Source organism: Macaca thibetana, chromosome 11 (assembly GCF_024542745.1).
Source record: "Macaca thibetana thibetana isolate TM-01 chromosome 11, ASM2454274v1, whole genome shotgun sequence".
Lineage (NCBI taxonomy): Eukaryota > Metazoa > Chordata > Mammalia > Primates > Cercopithecidae > Macaca > Macaca thibetana.
This window is the reverse complement of record NC_065588.1, coordinates 31729576-31745870: the sequence shown is the minus strand read 5'-3', so window position 1 is coordinate 31745870 and position 16295 is coordinate 31729576. Positions and strand designations below refer to the sequence as shown.

Here is a 16295-nt window from a genome sequence, read left to right as displayed (position 1 = left end):
CTCGGGAGGCTGAGGCAGGAGAATGGCGTGAACCCGGGAGGCGGAGCTTGCAGTGAGCTGAGATCCGGCCACTGCACTCCAGGCTGGGTGGCAGAGCGAGACTCCGTCTCAAAAAAAAAAAAAAAAAAAAAAAAAAAAAAAAAGTGCCCTGGCCAGGAGAAAGTCCATTCAGATGGTTGGGGGGCCTTAGAATTTTATTTTTGGTTTAGAATTATTACACAAATCTACTTTCATTTATACGGTATTTTATGTATTACAAGTATACTTTCACAAACTTTTTTTTTCCACCTCACTTTATTTTTACAGTATCTCCCATCCACATGACAAGTATTGGTACTCTTGAAAAAAATATATCTCCTGCAGTAGTAAAAGCTAATAATTCACTGATGACTAATTTTGACTTAGTTTGCTTTCCTTCTAACAACTAGCTGAGATGAGCTACTCTAAAAGTATGGGATTTAAAATATGGGAAAAGTAATCTTGTAACAGAGTCTTTGGGAGGGGATCCATACCCCAAAATAGAAGTACAGGGTAGAGTCCCGTGAGAGCACCAAAGATCAAAGAAAAGATGCAGTAAATGTGGGGGAAGGAGGGCAGAAGGGATGTCCGTGTGTTACGAAAGTCAACTTTTATCTATTCTGAAGTTTTGCCCTGTAGTCTGTGGGAAATACATTTTCCCTGTATTACTCAGTGTTCCTGCAAAACTTCAGCCTCTTGAACCACAGATACTGATCTACTATTAAAATAAGAATGCTTACTTTCATTTCCCCCATAAATATTTGTTCTCTACAACCTTCATTATGGAGCCATTGGCTTCCACTTAAAGGATAATAAAACTTCTCTTATCTTACCTGGAGGCAGAGCCTTACATTCCAGGATAGGGAACTTCCCCTCCTCCCTAGAAAGACTTCTGAAAGAATGTAGAGAACTCTCTCTCCATGACTTTTCATGTCAAAAGTGGAGAAAAGCCTCAAAGAGGCTGGTTTTATCTTCCCAGTAGAGATAGAGATTTAGATTCCAAAAGGTGAGAATCTGTTCCTAAGGAAAATATGTTTACCTTAGGGAACAAAGCTTTTTCCCTCTCCTTTGAGGAGAGTCTCTTTCCCATATGAACTCTCAGGCTTGAGGACAACTCAGCAAAGTCACTGTGGCTACTCTTATTGCTGGGAGTAAAGCTCTGATCTTTGACTCCGAGACCTGATGTTTCGGCTAGTATCTATTTATTTATCATCTCTATGTGCTTATTTATGACTATACAAGTAGGATAAGGTCTCACACCCATCACAATTTCCTTTTTTTTTTTTTTTTAAGAGACAGGATCTTGCTATACTGCCCAGGCTGGTCTGAAACTCCTGGCCTCTAGCAATCTTCCCACATTGACCTCCCAAAGTGTTGGTATTACAGGCATGAGATACCTTGCCTGGTCCCATCACAGTTTTTGATTTGACATAATTCTCCTTTAAAAAATTGGTAAATTGTGCTTGCTTCAGCATATATATACATATACATATATATAATTTTTTTTTTTTTTTTTTTTTTTGAGACAGAATCTCACTCTGTCGCCCAGGCTGGAGTGCAGTGGCGCGATCTTGGCTCACTGCAAGCTCCGCCTCCTGGGTTCACACCATTCTCCTGCCTCAGTAACTGGGACTACAGGCGCCTGCCACCACGCCCAGCTAATTTTTTGTATTTTTAGTAGAGACAGGGTTTCACCGTGTTAGCCAGGATGGTCCCGATCTCCTGACCTCATGATCTGCCCGCCTTGGCCTCCCAAAGTACTGGGATTACGGGCGTGAGCCACCGCACACGGCCTAGCATATATATTAAAATTGGATGATACAAAGTAGATTAGCATGCCTCCTGTGAGAGGATGACATGCTGAAATGGAAATTCGTGCTCCATATTTTTTCTTAATTGATAAATTACTCTTTAATAGTGAATTACCCAACATTGTGGGGTTTTTTGTTTTTGTTTTTGTTTTGAGACAGAGCCTCACTGTCTCTCAGGCTGGAGTGCAATGGCATGATCTTGGCTCACTGCAACCTCCACCTCCTGGGTTCAAGCAATTCTCCTGCCTCAGCCACCTGAGTAGCTGGGATTACAGGCACATGCCACCACACCCAACTAATTTTTGTATTTTTAGTAGAGATGTGGCTTTGTCATGTTGCCCAGGCTGGTCTTGAACTCCTGGCCTCAAGTGAGGCTCACCTCAGCCTCCCAAAGGGCTGGGACTACAGGCATAAGCCACCGCTGTGGGCCTGTATTTCTAATATATACATACAAGATCATTTATGTAGTTTACTGCCCAAAATGGAAGAAACCTCATCACAAAGAGACATTTAGAAAACCTAAATTGATGAACATTCTAAAAATATATTTGTCTGTAAAGACTAACTTCTGATTTTTATTTTTATTTTTATTTATTTATTTATTTATTTTCTCTTGCCCAAATTCCTATCTTAAGGGTCTGGAGAGTCATGTCCTACAAACTATAAATTCTCATCAGAGGTGTGATTTAACCCTGTATATTGTGACTTACTTTCCAATCTGACTCTGGCATAACATTACGTGACAAAGAAGAAAGGCAAAATATTTTACCCCAAAACATGTTTCTTTGCCATATTTTGAAATGGCCCTGCAAAGCTGTCCTTTGAAGGGGAAGATTCGCATCTGTAAAGAATCTCTATTAACAAAGCTAGATCTTTTTCTTCCAGGCTCTCCCAATCCTGAAGAGATTGTTATATATATGTGCTGCCGAATGGAGCACTCCAGAAGAGATTAACTAAGACTCTAGCACCTTTTAAGGTCTGAATAGGAAACATCTGTCATTTATTCTCTCTAAGGGTAGCCACTATAAGACTTCAAAAGGGCCGGGCGCGGTGGCTCACGCCTGTAATCCCAGCACTTTGGGAGGCCGAGGCGGGCGGATCACAAGGTCAGGAGATCGAGACCACGGTGAAACCCCGTTTCTACTAAAAATACAAAAAATTAGCCGGGCGCGGTGGCGGGCGCCTGTAGTCCCAGCTACTCAGGAGGCTGAGGCAGGAGAATGGCGTGAAGCCGGGAGGCGGAGCTTGCAGTGAGCCGAGATTGCGCCACTGCACTCCAGCCTGGGCGACAGAGCGAGACTCTGTCTCAAAAAAAAAAAAAAAAGACTTCAAAAGAACCTTGGTTGCCGCAATCTTTTTTTTTTTTAATTGAGATGGAGTCTCACTCTGTTGCCCAGGCTAGAGTAGAGTGATACCATCTCGGCTTGTAGCGGGATGAGCCACAGAGAAAACTCCTCAGACACCGGATTAAAGAAGGAAGAGGTTTTTTATTCGGCCAGGAGCATCAGCAGACTCGCGTGTTAAGAGCCGAGCTCCCCGAGAAAAAATTCTTGGCTTTTTTAAAAGCTTACAACTTTAAGGGGTCCATGTGAAAGGGTCGTGATAAATCAAGCAAGCGTGGGAAACGTGACTGGGAGCTACATGCATCAGCTAACAGAACAAAAAGTTTTACAATGCTTTTTTCATACAGTGTCTGGAATTTACAGATAACACAAGTAGTTTAGGTCAGGGTTTGATGTTATTATTATTACTTTTTTTAACTTCTAGGGCTGAGTGGTGGTGTCAAGGTTGTCTGGCTATTTATTTTACTTTTGTTTCTTTTTAACTTTTTGCCTTCTCTTTTTTCTTCTGTCTTGTGAACTAGGCAAGGTGAGGGGAGGAGGGCAGCAGGAGTAGTAGTGGTCTCCTTCCAAAGGCTCACTGCAACCTCCACCTCCCAGGTTTAACTGATCCTCCTGCCTCAGGCCCCCTAGTAGCTGGGATTACAGGCATGCATCACCATACCCGGCTAATTTTGTTTGTTTTGAGACGGAGTTTCACGCTGTTGCGCAGGCTGGAGTGCAGTGGTGCGATCTTGGCTCATTGCAACCTCTACCTCCTGGGTTCAAGCCATTCTCCTGTCTCAACTTCCTGAGTAGCTGGGATTACAGGTGCCTGCCACCACGCCCAGCTAATTTTTGTACTTTTAGCAGAGAATGGTCACCATGCTGGCCAGGCTGGTCTCGAACTCCTGACCTCAGGCGATCCACCTGCCTTGGCCTCCCAAAGTTCTGGGATTACAGGCATGAGCTGCTGCTCCCGTTCTAAGGGCTGGGATTACAGGCGTGAGCCACCGGCCCTGGCCAAGTCTCCACAATCTTTTTTTTTTGAGGCAGAATCTCTCTCTGTCGCCAGGCTGGAGTGCAGTGCTGCTCTCGGCTCACTGCAACCTCTGCCTCCCAGGTTCAAGCAATTCTCCTGCCTCAACCTCCTGAGTAGCTGGGACTACAGGCGCACGCCACCACGCCCAGCTAATTTTTGCATTTTTAGTAGAGACAGGGTTTCTACATGTTGGCCAGGATGGTCTCCATCTCTTGACCTCGTGATCTGCCCACCTCAGCCTCCCAAAGTGCTGTGATTATAGGCGTGAGCCACCGTGCCTGGTCCCCATAATCTTTTATCTTAACCTTAACATTTCCTTTCTATGGATCCCAGGTCTTTAGACAAACTCATCCAATTGTCATCAGAAAATGTTTAAATTTACCTATAGCCTGTAAGGCCCCTGACTGCCCCCCACCCACCCTATCTGCTTTGAGTTGTCCCGCCTTTCTGGACCAAACCAATGTATTTCTTTTTTTTTTTTTTTTTTTTTTTTTTTTTTTTTCTGAGACGGAGTCTCACTCTGTCGCCGGGCTGGAGTGCAGTGGCCGGACCTCAGCTCACTGCAAGCTCCGCCTCCCGGGTTCCCGCCATTCTCCTGCCTCAGCCTCCCGAGTAGCTGGGACCACAGGCGCCCGCCACCTCGCCCGGCTAGTTTTTTGTATTTTTAGTAGAGACGGGGTTTCACCGTATTAGCCAGGATGGTCTCGATCTCCTGACCTCGTGATCCGCCCGTCTCGGCCTCCCAAAGTGCTGGGATTACAGGCTTGAGCCACCGCGCCCGGCCTACCAATGTATTTCTTAAACATATTTATTGATGTCTCATGCCCTCCCTAAAATGTATAAAACCAAGCTGCACCCAACCACCTTGGGCACATGTTCTCAGGACCTCCTGAGGGCTGTGTCACAGACCGTAGTCACTTATATTTGGCTCAGAATAAATTTCTTCAAATATTTTACAGAGTTTGACTCTTTTTGTCAACACTGTGCACTTCAAAAATGTTCGTGTCATAGAAAACAAAGTTTGAGGAACTGTTCCAGATTAAAGGAACCTAAATAGACACGGGAACTAAATGAAAGGTGTGAAGGGAGAAGGATTGTTACAGAAGGCATTATTGGGACAATTGGCAAAATTTGAATATGGACTCTATATTGATAATCATAGTGTATCAATGTTAAATGTCCTGAATTTGGTGATTGTACAGTGGTTTTGTAAGAGAATGTCTTTCTTCAAGGATAGACAATAAATTATTTAGGCACGTCGGGTCGTGATATCTATAACTTAATTTCAAATGGAGAGAAAGAGAAAAAAAGCAATTGTAGCAAAATGTTTACTAACAATTAGTGATCTAGGTGAAGGGCGTTTCAGTTCATTGCGCTACTATTCTTGCAACTTTTCTCTAGTTTATATTGTTTTCAAAATAAAAGGTTTTGTGAAAGAAGGAGAAACGTTCCCATCGAGAAAAGCCTAGGTCTGACGCTATGGCTCACATCTGTAATTCCAGCAATTTGAGAGGCCGAGGCAGGCAGAATACTTGAGGCCAGGAGTTCAACACCAGCCTGGCCAACATGGTGAAACCTGGTCTTAACTAAACTACAAAAATTAGGCCAGGCACAGTGGCTCACGCCTATAATCCCAGCACTTTGGGAGGCTGAGGTGGGTGGCTCACCTGAGGTCAGGAGCTTGAGACCAGCCTGGACAACATGGAGAAACCCCATCTCTACTAAAAATACAAAAATTAGCCAGGCATGGTGGCAGGCACCTATAATCCCAGCTACTTGGGAGGCTGAGGCAGGAGAATCGCTTGAACCCGGGAGGCAGAGGTTACAGTGAGCCGAGATCATGCCACTGCACTCCAGCCTGGGTGACAGAGTGAGACCCTGTCTTAAAAATAAATTAATAAAATAATAAAATAAAATAAAAAATTAGTTGGGCGTGGTGGTGGGCGCCTGTAATCCCAGCTACTCTGGAGGCTGAGGCAGGAGAATTGCTTGAGCCCAGGAGGCAGAGGTTGCAGTGAGCCAAGATAATGCCATTGCACTCCAGCCTGGGTGACAGAGCAAGACTCCATCTCAAAAATAAATAAATAAATAAATAAAAGGAGAAAAGTCTAACATGTGTCAGGCACTGAGCTAAGCATAAGCTCTAGAGATGAGTAATGGATGTGATATATTACCAGGCCACAAAACCTAACAGTCTAGTGAAGGAGATATAAGGAGATATACAAGTAAATTAATATCATGTGACAAAATAAAAAAAAAAAGGGAAGGCTTTTTTTTTTTTTTTTTTTTTTTTTTTTTTTTTTAAAGACAGAGTCTTGCTCTGTTGCCAGGCTAGAGTGCAGTGGCATGATCTCGGCTCACTGCAACCTCCACCTCCTGGGTTTAAGGGATTCTCCTGCCTCAGCCTCCTGAGTAGCTGGGACTACAGGCACCCGCCACCACACCTAGCAAATTTTTGTATTTTTAGTAGAGACGGGATTTCTCCATGTTGGCCAGGATGGTCTCCATCTCTTGACCTCATGATCTGCCCGCTTGGCCTCCCAAAGTGCTGGGATTACAGGTGTGAGCCACCGTGCCCTGCCAAGGAAGCCTATTATTTTAGAGTATGATTATGAACGTTTTCTTCACTTGGCCTCTGCAACATCATCGTCTCTTTTCATTTATTTATTTATTTATTGAGATGGAATTTTGCTCTGGTTGCCCAGGCTGGAGTGCAATGGCGTGATCTTGGCTTACGGCAACCTCCGCCTCCCGAGTTCTCCTGCCTCAGCCTCCAGAGTAGCTGGGATTACAGGCATGTGCCACCACGCCCGGCTAATTTTGTATTTTTAGTAGAGACGGGGTTTCTCCATGTTGGTCAGGCTGGTCTCAAACTCCTGACCCTAGGTAATCCGCCCGCCTCAGCCTCCCAAAGTGCTGGGATTACAGGTGTGAGCCACCGCTCCTGGCCGTCTCTTTTTATTTTTTAATTTATTTTCATTTTTTTATTTTTGAGATGGAGTCTCGCTCTTGTTGCCCAGGCTGGAGTGCAATGTTGCGATCTCGGCTCACCGCAACCTCCACTTCCCGGGTTCAAGCAATTCTCCTGCCTCAGCCTCCTGAGTAGCTGGGACTGCAGGCACACAATACCACATCTGACTAATTTTGAGTTTTTAGTAGAGACAGGGTTTCTCCATGTTGGTCAGGCTGGTGTTGAACTCTTGACCTTAGCTGATCTGCCTGCCTCAGCCTCCCAAAGTACTGGGATTACAGGCGTGAGCTACCACGCCTAGCCCATCGTTGTCTCTTGATTCTCCTCCTACTTCCCCGGCTGCTGCTTCTCAATATCCTTTGCTAATTCTTCCACATCACTCCCAACTCTTTTCTGGGGAGGCCCAGAACTCACTCTCTGGACCTCTTCCCTTCTCTGTCTACTCTTGCTCCTTAGGTGGATTTAACTAGTCATATGGCTTTAAAGATCATCTACAAGCTGATAATCCAATTTAGACCTCCAGCCTGGGTCTCTCCTCTGAACTCCTGTGGATTCAGCATCTCCACTTGGATGTTAGATAGGTATCTCTAACTCTTTTTTTTTTTTTTTTTTTGAGACAGGATCTCGCTCTGTTACCCAGGCTGGGATGCAGTGGCTCCATCATAGCTCACTGCAGCCTCGACCTCTCAGGCTTAAGTGATCCTCCCCTCTCGGTCTCCAGAGCAGCTGGGACCACATATGTGTGCCATCATGCCTGCCCAGCTAATTTTAAAAAAATTTTTTTCTGTAGAGATGTAGTCTCACTATGTTGCCCAGGCTGGTCACAACTCCTGGGCTCAAGTGATCCACCTGCCCCAGCCTCCCAAAGTGCTGGGATTATAGGCATGAGCCACTGTGCCCGGCCAAACTCAATTTATCTAAAAGAAAAAAAAAAAGCCTCCTAATTTTCTTCCTAAAGCGTTCCCCATCTCAGTGGAGAAAAGCTTTTCTTTTACATGCTAAGGGTAAAACTCTTGGAGTCATCTTCAGCTTCTCTCTTTCTCTCATACTCTACATGAATCATTTAACAAACTTGATTAACTTTAAATTCAAAACAAAATACTCATAATATGACCACTTCTTTTTTTAATTAGTAATTTACTTCTTTTCTTTTTCCATTTATTCTTCATGATGGTATATAACTGACCACTTCTTACCACTTCACTTCTACTACTGTGGCCTAAACCATCATCATTTCTCACCTCAACGATTGCGATAACTTCCTAATGCTATACTTCTCTGTGTCTGTTCTTCCTATGGTATTCTGAGGGATCTTATGAAAATGCAAGTAAGATTAGGTCACATTTTGGCTCAAAACCTCCAGTGACTTCCCATCTCACTCATGATTTTACTACCCACACCCATCGCTGGCCTCCCTGACCTCCTCTCCTTATGTTCTCCCTCTTGGTCCCTCAGCTCCAGACACATGGGCTTCCTTTCCGTTCCCTGAGCGTAGCATGCTTCCACCTCAGGACCTTTGAACTTACTCATCCCTTTACTCGGGACACTTTAATCACATATCCATATGGCTTGCTCTCTCACTTCTATTCAGATATCACCTTGACGGTGGAGCTGTCCAGACTACCCGTGTGTAAAGCAGTATTTCCACACCCCTGCCTCTGGACTACCTGTCCTCCTTACGCCGCAATAATTTTCTCCCATAACACCTATTATCATTTGTCTAATAGACACATTATCTATTAGACAAGTGGGACTTCCCGAGCATGTCCTGGTTACTGTAGAAGTGTCTCCTCCTCAAGGCAATGTTATGATGAGAAGTGAGGGAAATAGTCAACAAGGGCTGCAAAGCATGTTGGTCTAATTAGTGCCCCCTTGCACAGAGATCTGGGGAGAAGTCTGAGGAGGGAGTATCCAAAGATGACATAACCTGAGTGCAGATTTTCCACTGTAAGTGAAAAGTGAGCTGAGCCTGTGCTCAAGGACTTCCTGTGTGCTGAGCACCCGTGCCGAGCACTGTCTCTCACTAGCTTGCTGATGGGGGTTTGGGTTTATAAATCTCATGTTTCACTCACCAACACTAACTCATTTTATATTTCAATCAAAACGGAATGTGTGAATCCAGGCTCGGTGGCTCATGCCTGTAATCCCAGCACTTTGGGAGGCCAAAGCAGGCAGCTGGCTTGAGCTCAGGCGTTGGAGACCAGCCTGGGCAACACAGTGAAACCCCATCTTTACCAAAAATACAAAAAAATTAGCCAGGTATGGTGGCATGTGCCTGTAGTACCAGCTACTCCGGAGGCTAAGGTAGGAGGACTGCCTGAGCCCAGGAGGCGCAGGGTACAGTGAGCTAAGATCGCGCCACTGCACTCCACCCAGACTCTGTCTCAAAAAAAAAAAAAAAAAAAAAAAAAAAATTGTGTTTTTTTTTTTTTTTTTTTTTCTGGAAGGAAATAGAACATATTCTCTAATATTCTCTAAGTGGTTTGTGTGCTTTGGCACACAAAAGAATGCAATGATGATGGCCTTTCTCACTGGTTGGTTTGCTGTTCCCACAGGTAGAGGAGACTGCCCACATAGGGAGAGTGGCACAGAGGAGAGCAACATCAATCAACAGCGAATATGCATGTGATCGCGGTCTAATTAGCACCAGGCACCTCAGGGCAGCAGTATTGTCAGAGGCATTGGAACAAGAGGGACTCCATCTTGAATAAGGTCTGGGTAAAATGAGGCTGACACTTACTGGGCTGCATTCCCAGGAGGTTAGGCATTCTTAGTCACAGGACAAGATAGAGGTCATAAAGACCCTGCTGATAAAACAAGGCAACAAAGAAGGCAGCCAAAACTCACCAAAACCAAGGTGGTGATGAAAGTGACCTCTGGTTGTCCTCACTGCTCATTAAACGCTAATTATAATGCATTAGCATGCTCAAAGACACTCCCAGCAGCACCACGACAGTTTACAAACGCCATGGCAACATCAGGAAGTTACCCTATATGGTCTAAAAGGGGAGGAACCCTCAGTTAGGGTAAATCCCTGCCCCTTTCCTGGAAAACTCATGAATAATCCACCCCTTGTTTAATATATAATCAAGAAATAACTATACGTGTACTCAGTCGAACATCCTATGCCACTGCTCTGCCTATGGGAGTAGCCATTCTTTTATTCTTTTACTTCTCTAATAAACTTACTTTCACTCTACTTTATGAACTCACCCCAAATTCTTTCTTGTGCAAGATCCAGAACCTTCTCTTGGGGTCTGGATCAGGACCCCTTTCCTGTAATAGTATTAGTCATAACTATTATCTGAAAAAGTATATTTATATGGCACTTTACAAATTCAATTGTGCATGATAGACTCTGACCCATGTCATTCTCACAATCACCCCATAATGTTAATCCTTCCATTTCACAATAAAAAAACTGAGGCTCAGGCTGGAGATGGTGGCCCACACCTATAATCCCAGCACTTTGGGAGGCTGAGGCAGTGGGATCATTTGAGGATTGGAGTTTGAAACCAGCATGGGCAAAATAATGAGATTCCAGTTCTACAAAAAAATAAATAAAAGTTTTTGGCCAGGCACGGTGGCTCACGCCTGTAATTCCAGCACTTTGGGAGGCCGAGGCGGGTGGATCACGAGGTCAGGAGATCAAGACCATCCTGGCTAACATGGTGAAACCCCATCTCTATTAAAAATACAAAAAATTAGCCAGGCATGGTGGTGGGCACCTGTAGTCCCAGCTACTCGGGAGACTGAGGCAGGAGAATGGCATGAACCTGGGAGGCGGAGCTTGCAGTGAGCCGAGACTGCACCACCACACTCCAGCCTGGGCGACATAGTGAGACTCCATCTCAAAAAAAAAAAAAAAAAAAAAAAATTGTTTTTCATTAGTTGGGCTTGGTGGGGCAATTCTAGTCCCAGGTATGAGGGAGGCTGAGGCAGGAGGATTGTTTGGGCCCAGGAGTTTGGGGCTGAGTGAGCTGAGATCACACCATTGTACTTTAGCCTGCATGACAGAATGAGACTATGTCTCAAAAGAAAAAAAATAAAGAAGAAGAAGAAATTGAGGCTCAAGGAGGTTAGGGTGGATTGCTCAAAGCCATTCTGCTGTGACCTAAACCTAGAGTGAACATATGTCCTGATGCGTCCAGGACAGCCCTCAGTTTATGCCTGTCGTCCTGGTGTAATTATTAATAGCACCTTCTCACTCTCCGGAGTATCCTGGTTGGATAGTAAATTATATGGTCACTCTACCAAAATCTGTTTCTTTCATTCACTTAAATGCAATCTTTTATTTCATTACTGCCTTATTTCCTCCACTTATGGCAGCTTCAGGATGATTATAACAGCTGAAAAGGCTGGCTTCAGACCATGGTATCGCTTCTATAAGAAAGGACATTTCAAGTTGCAAACAAACAATTCAACCAGTGATTTTAAAGTTGAAAACTACCGATATAGTACGGCAGTGAAGAGATCAGGGTCTCAATCTCTTCACTGTGTGGGAAGTTGCGTGGCTTTGGCGAAATTAATGTGGAAAAAAAAAAACCAGCCAGAGCACCATCAGCATAGACATTATTCAAAATGTCAGGCCTGAGAAGGAGCTAAAATATGGCCTGTCTTGGGGAGGAAACAGCAAGAATTTTATGAAACTTTAGCTGGAGTGGGAGAGGGGGTTGTCAGCCAGAATGCAGCTAGTTTGGGGACGAGTTGGGCAAAGAGATTCTTGAAAGAGGGAGGAATCGTGGTTGCAGATGAGCAGCCATTGGGCACTTTGGATTTATCAGCCTGGACAGGATGAACTGTTAGGGGCTAAGGTCCTGCGCAGGAAGAGGTGGAAGGAACAACTGCAGGCAAAGGGGACCTGCAGGTTCCATGTGGAAAATGCTAGGACTTCAGGGTCTCTTAGGTTAGTTAACTCTTCCGAGCCTCGTTTTCCTCATCTGTAAAATGAGGATGGTAACAGTTTATAAGGGTGGTTCTGAGGATGGAATGTTCTCAGTACACAGATGTTCAGCAAACAGTGGCTCTTATTCTTTGAGTCTCTTCCCCACCCTGTGCCCCCAGTGTAGTAGTAAGGGTTCGGATTTTCTTTATGCTGTGTGTATAAAACTTTGAGAAACTATCAATTGTTTGTAATAAAGAATGAAAACTCCAAAAGGCATCTGGGGTGAAGTGGAGGTCTGCACAGAGATTATGGAGGGAGGGGACCCCCAAAGCTGTCGTTGGCTTCAGGCACTCAACAGATTGGAACACAGCGTGGAGATTTATGGTAGTGTGAAGGTGCTTTATTTGTTATGAATTACTCAGAGATTTTACTATATTTTAACCTGGGGTAGGGAACCCTTCCTTTTTTGGCCTTTTGAAAATAAGGTAGATTTCTTCAGATGTGGAAAGTATCAATAACCAATCTGATAGCTTTTCATTATTTTATTTTTTTATTTTTGGAGGCAGAGTCTCACTCTGTCTGTTACCCTGGCTGGAGTACAGTGGTGCAATCTGGGCTCATTGCAACATCTCCCTCCTGGGGTTCAAGTGAGTCTCCTGTCTCAGCTTCCCGAGTAGCTGGGACTACAGGCGTGCGCCACCATGCTTGGCTAATTTTTGTATTTTTAGTAGAGATGAGGTTTTGTCATGTTGGCCAGGCTGGTCTCAAACTCCTGACCTCATGATCCACCCGCCTCAGCCTCCTGAAGTGCTAGGATAACAGGCTGAGCCACCATCCTTGGCTCACTTTGTGACCTGTTTTTAAAAGTTAAAAAACTCACCTGACAAAAGAGATACTTTGTGGCCAAGCACGGTGGCTCACTCCTGTAATCCCAGCACTTTGGGAGGCCAAAGTGGGTGGGATCACTTGACGTCAGGAGTTCGAGACCAGCCTGGCCAACATGGTGAAACCCCCGTCTCTACTAAAAATACAAAAATTAGCCAGGTGTGGTGGCAGGCACCTGTAATCCCAGCTACTTGGGAGGCTGAGACAGGAGAATTGCTTGAACCTGGGAGGTGGAGGTTGCAGTGAGACAAGATCGTGCCATTGCACTCCAGCCTGGGTGAGGAGAGTAAAACTCCATCTCAAAAAAATAAACAAACAAAAAACAGAGACAGAGAAACTTTGTGATTTACTCCATGGAACAAATATCATATAGAACTGTAACATTTATAAAGTCAGATTTCTGTTTCTAAACTTTAGGTTTATACCTTTTGGCAGATGACTAGATGATTGTTTCCCCATCCCAAGAGTAACAGATATTCAGCCAACTTGTGTGTGTGTGTGTGTGTGTGTGTGTGTGTGTATCACATGTGATTCAACATTTCAGTTTGTTTCTCAATACTTTTTGTATTTTAAATTGGACAAGTATTACTTTTATAAGAAAAAAGATAATTACTAAAAATGAATGAGAAATACATATACATATAGAATTTGCATAGTGTCAAGTAAATGATAAGGTTAGAAAGAGTGCAGAGAAAAAAAAAGATTAAAACGAAGGTGGCTGAAGAACACGTTGTGAAGGAGGTGGGATTGAAATGTGCCTTGAAAGGCCGGGTGGGGCGGCTCACACCTGTAATCTCAGCAAATTGGGAGGCTGAGGCGTGCGGATCACCTGAGGTAGGAGTTTGAGACCAGCCTGGCCAACATGGTGAAACCCCATCTCTACTAAAAACACAAAAATTAGCCAGGTGTGGTGGCAGGTGCCTGTAATCCCAGCTACTCTGGAGGCTGAGGCAAGAGAATCACTTGAACCTGGGAGGTGAAGGTTGTAGTGAACCAAGATCACACTACTGCACTCCAGCCTGGGAAACAGAGCGAGACTCCGTCTCAAAAAGGAAAAAAAAAAAAACCCACCAAAATGGGCTTTGAAGAACGGAAGGGATGCAGATAAAAGAGAGAGAGAAAGAATCAGAAGTATTGGAGAGTAGAAATGCAACAGAGAATTGTAAAGTTTATGTTGGGGGAAAACAATTAGTCTGTCTCAAGTGTAGTATTTATGCAAAGGAGAAAACTTTAGAGATGTAGGGCACATATTGTAAAGAGCTTGGAATTAGGATTTAAGGAATGTTATACTCTATCCTGCAAAATTCAGAGACAAATTTGAGAACCGACTAGCACTTTAACTTGCAAAAAAAGACAAGTTGGTACAGAACTAGCACATCTAATTTTTAAAAAAGTATTTGAATTATAACATGGTGAAACCCCATCTCTACTAAAAATACACAAATTAGCTGGACATGGTGGTGGGTGCCTGTAATCCCAGCTACTCTCAAGGCTGAGGCAGGAGAATCGCTTGAACCCAGAAAGTGGAGGTTGCAGTGAGCTGAAATCGCACCATTGCACTCCAGCCTGGGCATCAAGAGCAAGACTCTGTCTAAAAAAAAAAAAATCACAAAGTCAGGAGATAGCTCAGATTGTTATATATTAGTCAATAATTCTGATTGGATAACTTTGGGGTCAGTTTTGATAAAAAGAAAAATAAAATGTTTCTGTCTTTTGCATAAAAAATAACTTTATGGTTTATCTTGGAATTCAAGGCTTTCCAAATATTTCTGGTTTTCGTGGCTTATCTTAGAGTGCAAAATTTTTAGGAATGTCAGCCTTTTCCAGACTATGGTACAGGATGGGCTTGATTAGTCGATATGGTGGGCAGGGCTAGATAGGACATTAGTTTTACAAACTAGAGTTCACACTAAACGTCCATAGGCTTCCATAGGGCCACCGGGTAGAGTTGTACAGATTATATAGGTTGTGCACTGCACAACTTTAGATGTTATGTGCACAGTTATAAAATGCAAAGTCGGCTGGACGCAGTGGCTCATGCCTGTAATCCCAGCACTTTGGGAGGCTGAGGCGGGTGGATCACCTGAGGTCAGGAGTTCAAGACCAGCCTGGCCAACATGGTGAAACCCCATCTCTACTAAAAATACAAAAATTAGCTGGGCATGGTGGTGTGCAACTGTCATCCCAGCTACTCAGGAGGCTGAGGCAGGAGAATCGTTTGAACCCAGGAGGTGGAGGTTGCAGTGAGCCAAGATTGTGCCATTGTACTCCAGCCTGGGCAACAGAGGGAGACTCCATCTCAGGGGGGAAAAAAAAGAAAGGAAAGTCTACTCAACCATACCTGGAAGCCTAGAGGCCAGGCAGGTAACACAAATCAGTGAAACCTACGGCCCACTGAAAGGATTCCAACAAATTTAAAAATAATGGTCAGAGCACTGTGGAGTTGTAGTAAAACAAATTTGTAGACTACGTTCAGCCTTGGAGCTCAAGTTTGGGACCTCTGCTGTATAAGGTAGAGGCAGTCAATATTTTTGTGCAGGGCAATGATGCAAAGAGATATGTAAAATAGATTACCATAGAGAAAAGAGGCTACAAAGAAATAAAAAAATCAGAAAAGTACTTCAATAATCTGGGTTGAGGAAACAGGGGCCTGGCCGGGCCAGAGCTATGTGGATAGACATAGAAAGAAAAGAATTAATAGAATTTAGTGATCAGATTCAGGTTTAATTCTGAACCGAATCAATTCAGACTTGATTTCTCATAAGACAAAATAAAAAGAAAGGGGGACCAGAGTAATGCAAGGTTTTGAACTTGGGTCCTTAGGAAAATACCTGGAAGAAAAATATTTACCTTGGAAATAATTTCAGATTAAAAAAATAATCTTTTGGCTGGGCACGGTGGCTCACGCCTGTAATCCCAGCACTTTGGGAGGCCGAGATGGGTGGATCACGAGGTCAGGAAATCGAGCCCATCCTGGCTAACACGGTGAAACCCTGTCTCTACTAAAAACACAAAAAATTAGCCGGGCATGGTGTTGGGCACCTGTAGTCCCAGCTACTCAGGGGGCTGAGGCAGGAGAATGGCGTGAACCTGGGAGGCGGAGCTTACAGTGAGCCAAAATCACGCCACTGCACTCCAGCCTGGTCGACAGAGCGAGACTCCATCTCAAAAAAGAAAAAAAAAAAAAAAAAAAAACCTGTTAGAATATGATAGTAAAAATCATGTTTTGAAAGCTTATGTAATGCTGGCTGGGCATGGTGGCTCACGCACTTTGAGAGGCCAAGGCAGGCAGATCACTCGAGGTCAGGAGTTCGAGACCAGCCTGGCCAACATGGCGAAACCTCATCTCTACTAAAAATACAAA

General features: G+C 44.1%; 1 non-coding gene across 1 annotated transcript; it reads left to right on the top strand.

Annotated features, from left to right (window-relative positions):
* Positions 1 to 1802: 1802 nt before the first annotated feature.
* Positions 1803 to 1908, top strand: LOC126931870 (U6 spliceosomal RNA). The gene has a single exon (XR_007717979.1). It is a non-coding gene; the product is annotated as a U6 spliceosomal RNA (small nuclear RNA).
* The last annotated feature ends 14387 nt before the right edge of the window (positions 1909 to 16295 follow it).